Below are 8,641 nucleotides of genomic sequence, written 5' to 3'. Positions count from 1 at the left end.
TATGTCAATTCTGAGTCAACCATATTCCCATCCTCGGCTTTCAGCCAAGGACAATCAACAAAGAAAGAACAACGAAGTAGCAACTCTTCACTTCGGAGCAAACTACCCGGGATAACGACCAAAAAGAAGGGCAGCTTTCACACGACAACACGAGTGAGAAGAACAAGGAAGTAGGAGATATCAGCTTGAAGGTCTTTCCTTGACACGAAGGCTATAAGCATCAAAGGAATACCAGACCTAAATGACTTAGGAGTTTTAACTAGGAAAAGTCCGTACCTTACTTACCCGGGCCAAAGCGCTTTCAATGGTGATGAAAGAAGGGGAAATGAAATCGTAAACTATATAATCAGAAATCCCACAACTGTGAAAATAGACCCAACAAATGTCTTCCTGCAAACCCGCTGTTGAATGATAGCCATTACATTTCAGAATGGGAAGATGCCATCATCGGCTGTTTCAAACTCTTGAGATCGAAGTTAGCACTAAAGTAAACCATTGGGGAATAGGATTATCAGCCTAGAGCGGAGCCTTTAGGGTCAGACCGGGGAAGGAAAGATGACTTCTTTCTTGCTTTCTGCCTTACTCCCGTATCATCTAGGGTTAGAGCCAGGAGGGCATAGGAATTAGGAATTGATAACGGAAAGGGGACGACTAAAAGGACTGACCTAAGGGTCTTCCATCTTTACTTTACAGTGAGTCCACTTCTTTACAGAACCGTAACAAAACCTCAAAGTTCCTTTACCAGGCATTTTGTCCGTAAGAGTTCCGACTGGATCTAGGGAATAGTAAAAAGTAATAGAATTCCTGGGAATAGTAAGGGAATTCCCCGGTTTGGGAATAGATTAACCAGGTTTAGTAGTGCTAATCCTTATATAGAGAACTCCCGATCGGGGCCTCTGGATTAATGAAATAGGTAGATTTTGTTCTGTTGGGCGCGTTAAGCCCTTCTACGGCTACCTTTGACTCAGAAGTCGCTTCATCTATTCGTTCGGGCTTCTCATCTCCTCCAGGACCGGAAATGATGGTGCATGCCTAGGTCTGAGTATCTGGTCCCCAAGGGGGTCAAGCAAGGGATGAGATAACTCGATCTGTTGGGGGAGGAGTTTACTTTTCTTAGGATAGGACTCTTTTTATCCCCCTTCCACGTAGACATAAATGTTTACAGCCGCCGAGTGCTTCCTGGTGTGAAGTCCTGTGGGTGGTCCCGCTTTGGTAGTCTGGGATTTGATTTCTCCATTTTATCAAGCCTGCTAGATCAAAGACGGCTAGGGCAGGAACAGGTTAATAGCTAGGTATAGGTTGTTAAAGGGTTAGGTCAAGGTCAAAAGCTGGGGCAGTGGAAGTTTTCCTTTCTGGGAGTTCTGTTCCATCCCTACAGTAATCTATAGGTATTTCCCTGAAAGAGCTAATGATATGATAATATATATTTCTAAAGATTCTAGAGAATAAATAAGTTCCCCTTCGCCTATCTAATCTTCTTTCTCTACAGGAGACTACTCTACTAGTATACTTATTCAGCTGGGGCGGTATCTTTTTAGTCAGTTTCGGGCCGCTTATGGATAAGCCGTAGTTGTTGACGGAAGAAATGAGGGTATACTAGATGGAAGCATCCAATGGAGACACTCGCGATCGATAGATTGTGGACGGTTTTAGAAGTTGCCTTATTAGAGAAAGGGGAAAGGGCGGTTAGTCAAATTAATAAGAAGATAGAAAAAAAGACGTTTTGTGAGATACGCGGAAGGACGACCTTGAGGCCTTCTTTCTAAAAGTAGCTAGAAGAGTAGGCTAGCTAGCCTTTTTCCGCAGGCTGCTAGTTGTAGCTTACTCTGAAACTTGTGCTTTGATGCTCTTCCTGTAGCAACTTCACTCGGAACTCGTTCTTAGCTCACTTACTGAACTCGGCTTCGCCCTTAAATCAGTAGGGGTGAGCAAGGGTGGTGTTAAGTGTCTGGTCTTGGCCCAAGCAGTAAGTAGGGAATGACAAGAAATGCTGCGAAGTGAGCTTGAGCTTGGTGGTTCCCTATGAGGAAGTGCTGCCAAAAAGGGACTACTCCCCCAACAGATCGAGGGCCGGGATTGGACACTATTCCTTCATGTGGATCGAGAACAAGCCACTTTTTATTAGTAATAGAAGGCCAGGAGCGCGCAAGATCTCTTCTCTCGAGGGAGCAGCTAGGTTACGCGCGAGCGTATCAGTACTCTCGTGTCATGTGCCACTTAAATCTTTCTATCGATGCAAATACCCTACTTATGATGGGGGAATCAAAGGGAGCAAATCGAAGGCGGTTTACGGATCAGATCAACAACCTTAAATCAGTAGGGGAGGAGGAGTTGAGCTAGTAGCTAGAGGGGGAGAGCGAATAGACGCAAAGCGAAGGGGCCCTCCTTCGTTGAGAGGACGATGAAAGAACCATTTCAAAGCTATTAAGCTCCCGAAAAGTCTAAGGGTTTAATGGATGGAAGCGGCCTAGCCATAATTCGAATGGTAACTTCGTCGACTGGGGAGTTATCCACAGTCAACCTCTTACATCTAAACCTCTTCGCAAACTCTGCTCCACCCGAGAGACTTAATTTGAACCACCTTTTCTAAAAAAAAGAACAAAAAAGCTCGATACTGGGAAGAAAGGCGTAATGGTACCTCCCTAAGCTTAGCGCGCGGAAGAGCGTACTCTCACCAACCCGAGGTCAAACCTTGACCAAGAATCTGGCAAAAGAATTGCGTTCACCGGCTTTCCACTCGAGATAGGGCTAAGGAAGCCAATCTAAGGGGTTGGTAAGGGTTCTAAAAATTTTGTGAAAGTTCTAAGGCTAATTCAAAAGATTGAGCTCAATGTATAGATCCGAGTAAGATTCATGTGCTGCATCAATTGAGGGACCCGCTTCACATCCATCCCAGATACCGGAGACCCTCTATCTATCATTCAGTGAGATCGCTCCTTGGCTCTTTAAACTGAACTAAGTCCAACTCCATAAGGAAAGCCTCTGAGGGAAAGAATTTCTAGGGGCCGCTTGTTCTCGGATGTCAAGAAGGAAGATGAACCCACTTTATTAGCTCCACAGAGGCATGAGCAACCAGATCCCCTTACGATAACACACTTGGGCATGAAGACTGAAGCTCCCATTATGTCGGGTCTTACTGACTCTAATTGAACTCTTCCGCGATGGTCTAAAGCCTTTACGGGCTGCTATCCGTCTTCAACCATCATTACAGTGCTGCTAAGGTAAGGGTCAATCGCCTGAATCAAGGCCAGAGGTTGACCCCTAAGATGGATGATGCTCCTGTGGAGAAAGGCCTCTAAGCGATCTGCTTAGCTTCGATCTCTTCCCTTGCTCTCCTCTAGCTTCAAATCCCTTCATTAGACGAGTGACTAACCCATCCCCAGTCTTGACACAAATGGGGTTTTAGACTAAAAGAAAGCACAGTGGGGAAGGGAAGTCAGAGGGGAGTCTTTGTAGCGAGTCTAAGAGCAAGCCTTTTTTTTTAAGCAATTTCTTCTGGTGACACGGCCCTCATGTGATAATAGTAAGGGAGGAATCATTGTCACAAGGCGTAAGAAAGAGTCACCAAGGGTACCGATAAGATGTGGGATAGAGCTCCATTAGGTAGTTATTCAAGGGAGTTTAGTCTAAGGCTGACTGGTGGGGTTTGCCATCCTGTTCCAACAAGGGGGAGGGGATCCCCATATCGTCGCAGGATGGTAGAAAGGGCCTTATCTTATACGGCGCTCAAACCAATCCAAATCCTCGGGTGTGAAGGTTTTATTCCTCACATCAAAGGCGTAACGAATACGGGGAGGCCACAAGCAGGCATGTGACCATTGGGTACCCTGTGAGTGCCCAACGACCAACAGCCATTGAAAAGCGCCCAACTCATGAGAAAACGATGTGAATGAAGAGCGAAAGTTCCGAATCTTACGATAAGGAAGTTTCCTTCTCCCAACCCACACCCTTTTCGTCAATGAGTGTGTCGGCAAGGCTTTCCGGGTTGGTTCAAACCGTAACCCTTGTTCAAGGGGTATACGTTTTATCCAGGGAGCATAGCGACTGACTGATAAGTCGATTAAAGTTCTCCTTAATCGAACTAACCAGCCCCACCACCTCGTCAATATTATCGGGTGGGGTTCTACTCTACTAGAAAACGTTGATTTATCAACCTTCTTTGCCAAAGTAACGATCTTTGACAGAGAGAATCTTTTTTAATAAAACTTCACCAGCATGTCCGCTTTCTCATCCTTCTTCAGAATCATACGCCTATGATGAGACGGAATGATCCGAGGGTAACCGGACCGAGTGAGAGAAACTGGTACCGCATTGTCAGGATGAACGAATTCATCACCACCATAGGCCATCATCAAGGATGAAGCTGCTTGCTTTAAATATAATAAAAGCGCAGAACAACCACCCTGATTTCCGACCAAGGTGAACAATGCGAATAAGAACAAGATGGATCCACACAAAGAGTTCCTTGTTCAGATCATCAAAGATCACTAAAGCACCTTTTGGTATGTATTGCCCCCTAAAGATCAGATCCACCAGACGAGAAACTCAATTCCGCACTGCTGCTGAGTCGTCGGACTTATCCACCAAGGGATTCGTGGAATTTATATGGATTGCGTTGGGGGAAATCTACCAAAGCTAGGCAGATAGATAGACCCCTTTCCCGCTGCTAAGGGGGAGTAAGAAACTAAATCAAATGAAATTTTTGGAATCAGCGCCTCCTTTTTTTTGGGTATGCGGGTACTACGAGTCCTCTTACTACCAACCAGCAGACATCATCTGGCTGGGTCTTGCCGGTATCAACAACAAGAAAAAAACAACCAAATGGAAACAGCAATTAACTATGGCTCTTGGCCCAGACAACGTCCTAGGCGTCGGGGAGATCGGAGCAACAAGGAACGCCTAGACGACGTTTTTCTTCCTGGGCTGCAGTAAGCAGATCGAGAGGTCGTTCCGTCCCTTGTCCCCGAGGAAGGGTAATATGTTCTCATAAATTCTTGCTCCAATCTGACCTAGCTGGCGAGCGATCCCAGTTCGCGGCAGAGAACAAGACAGCAAGCGAGCGTACCTTTGTTCGCTTCTTCTCCACCAAGCACGGAAGTTTAAGGATAACTGTGGGTCGGTGGCTACCTAAGGAAACTCCGATTCGATCCGCCCCCCAGCTGGGAGGCATCTACCTCATCCCGATCACAAGGAGAGGTTCACCATGATGGGGGTACTTGTCTTTTTTCCCTTCCGGAAATAATGAAATGCAGCGGTGACCATCCTTTTGTTGTGTTGCGGCATGCTCCTCAGATTTACGGATTCGCAGGGGGCCTCAGGCCCTACTTAGTTGACTTACAATGACAAAGGCTTGCGAAACTAAGTAGGGCCTTTTGAATTGAATCTTAAGTAGTCTATCAGTGGTGCAAAGCGGCTTTGTGCCCCTTTTCAGTAGGGGAGCGAAAGGTTAGACCTTAGAAAGTAAGCGAACAGCGGTTCTTTTATGTGGGTATGGCCTTCCCCCTTTACTCTCCTAACGTCGAGCTAAGTGACTTCGTAACCTTTGCGTAGCGTAGTAGAATGAAGGCTACGCCCCTTTCTGGGTGAGCGCTCTCTTATCTATTAGCCTAAGCGTCTTCGCTAACTCGCTCGCCTACTATACCCACCCTACTATACAATACATTAGTAGGGTATAGTAGGCTAACCCATAGGTCCTTAGTAGCGTTGACAAAGAAGAACAGCTGGTTAAAAGACAGTGAATCTTAAAATATATATAAGATATGATATTTTAAGAATAATATATATATTTTTTAGAGGCCAGCTTGACAAGCTACCCTTCCTCTTGATCTTAGGTGCGAAGAGAAAGATCTCTTTTTTATGACTTCCACTTATCTATCGATCCCGGCCCGGAAAGCTGGTAGTATTAAGAAGCCAGGGCCTCTTTTTGAATGAAAGAAAGGGTTTATGAGCCCTAGCCCTGTAAGCCCACACCTGTGTAGAGTAGATCGTTCAACACCTGCGGCACTAACCCATTTTTGACCTATGGGTCCTAGTCTCATAGGCGACCGAACGGCCGCCCCCTAATTACTAGACCAACCTGCTGTAATAATTCCATAAACACCTAACGAAGATATGGCAAACAAATAAAGTAGCCCTATGTTCGAATCTGACAATACCATACCATAATCAAAAGGTACAACGGCCCGAGCGACCAGACTTAACATAAATGTAGCCACTGGAGCCATTCTAAAAAGGGAGAAATTAGCACTACTTGGTGAAATAGGTTCTTTTAGAATCAATTTCAAACCATCTGCTAGAGGTTGTAACAATCCGAACGATCCCACTACATCAGGACCCTTTCGACGTTGCACGAAAGCCATTACTTTACGTTCCGCTAGCACTAAAAAGGCTACTCCTAGTAGAAGTGGTAGAATTATTCCTAGTATTTCAGCTGGAACAGCTATGTACGTTTTCGATTTTCTATTCACTCATGATCTGGCCTGGTCGACCCAATCATGAGATTGAAGGATGGGACCTTTTCTCGAAAAACTTTTTTTTCACATTTTCGGAACTAGAAGACATAGTTGATGAGATCTATAAAGTTCAAAATCTGTTCGCATAACCAAGCATTTTGGCCATGTAACATGACATCATAATAGTCATTTGTCAGAAAGCCCGGCATACAGAGGGCAATCCGATCGTCTCCAATAACAGCCCGAACAAGGTCGGGCATCGTCCATTCGGGAGGTAATTGCCTCCCGCTTCTCCTCACCCACTTAGTGTATTCATTAGAGATTCGATTAAGTCCCCCCTCAAAGTCAGGTGGAGCGCTTTCAGCATCTGACCTAGTGGAAGAGGTACTTGACAGACTGTCTAAAGACATAGTATCCGATAGCATAAATTGGACATCACTGGCCCTACCTAACAAAGGGATGTCCATAGAGAACTAAGGCCTGCTCATTCATGATATATTTCTTTGTTTGTAAACGTGCTCTGCTCCCCCCAAAAAAAGAGAGACTTGTTGAAATTGTAAATCACCGGTTGGGTTGGTCCAACCAAGAAAGACATGGGATTGGGGGACATTAATGAACACAAGACCAAGACAAGACTTGGGCAGCTTTTTCTATTTCTTTCGCCTTCTCAGGTCTTTGTTTTCTTACGAAATTTTTGATTTCACCAATAAGCAAGCTATAGTAAGTAAAGTAAGTTTTTTCAGGTGTGGTGTGCTTTGGGGGCTGAGGCAAAAAAAAGACTGTACCGGGTGTCCTTTCCTCTCGCCCGACCGTTAAACTCAGCTATCTCGAGCTCACTGAACACTAACTTAATCCTTATTCTTTTGACCTTTAGCTTTGTGTAATTGAGCTTGACTTAGTTGGTTTCAAAGGGGCCCGTGGCAGGCAACCAAGTCTGCTAACCTTCACTCCTTTTTTTCCGGTACTGCTTGCTGAGATCGGCATAAAAGATAGGGATCGGATGGAGTTCTTTCTTTTTAGAATGTATCTGTCGTTCTTGGAGTTGCCGTTTTTGAGTATGAGAATGAAGAAATGAGATCTTTTAGTAAGCGTAGGGAGCGCTGGGATCCCAGAATAGGATCCCGAGCGGAATTAATAGTAGGAAATCAATACACAAGTCGTCGGTCTTTCTTAAAATTGGCCTTCTCTTCGATCTTTTATTCAATCTTTCGTATGTGGTAGCCGCTCATTTGTCTATGTATGGTATGTGCGTAGGAATGCCCACATTGAATTAGCATGAATGCCGGCTCAATCAATCCCATATATAGGGTGATGTAGAGCTCCTGGAAGGTCTTTCTTCAAGCCAGCCTAGAGTTCATGAGTTGAGGGGTTTCGGAGTTAAGTCGAATATGCCAAGAGGCGCTCACCCAGAAAGGGGCGTAGCCTTCCTGTAGTTCCAGAGACGGGAGGATAATAAGACCACGATCCTCCTTCTTAGGCCGATCGAAGTCGAAGGGTTTCAGATCGAAGGTTGAGGCATTTCTAGGAAGACGGATTCTCAAAGGTTACACCTAGGTAGAAAGGGGATTTGACAGATAGAGAAGTGGGACGGAAGTTGAAGGCTTTGTCCACTCAAGCCCCCTTTTTTTTGCTCTTCTTTCCTTCTCCACTTCAGATAGTTCGACCAGGTCAACCCAATCATGAGATTGAAGGATGGGACCTTTTCTCGAAAGACTCCGGATCCCGAGAAGAGTGGAAGATGGTGCAACATCGAATCCTGTTACGTTACTTCGAATGGAATCTTAGCCCGCCTCACTTTCTTTACTGCATAAGGGCCATAACATAAGGGCATAAACGAAGTCAAGGGATTTCCAATTCCGACATTCTCATTCTCAAGATTCAACGCTATTCCTTTCACACCGCTGGCAAATTCAACCATCAAAAAAAAGCTGTAGAATCTGAAGAAATTCTAAACTATTAATCCCTCTTTCTGAAAGATTCTGAAGAATAGCCAAAAGCTCGTCGAAATTCTCGTAATCACTAACAAAGAAGGATATGTCTCTAAGTGTCTTCCCTTCCGGAAGAATAAAGTCGGGACCAAAATAAAGCTTTAGGCATCGATCAATTTCTTTCTCAATTTGCTCTCTAAGCGTATCAAAGTAGAGATCCATAAGCCTGTCGGCCATATTCTCTGCATTGAGGCCTCTGAG

The sequence above is a fragment of the Arachis ipaensis genome, chromosome B8 (genome assembly GCF_059453495.1).
Source record: "Arachis ipaensis isolate K30076 ecotype BB chromosome B8, ASM5945349v1, whole genome shotgun sequence".
Classification (NCBI taxonomy): domain Eukaryota; kingdom Viridiplantae; phylum Streptophyta; class Magnoliopsida; order Fabales; family Fabaceae; genus Arachis; species Arachis ipaensis.
This window is presented reverse-complemented; position numbering follows the sequence as displayed.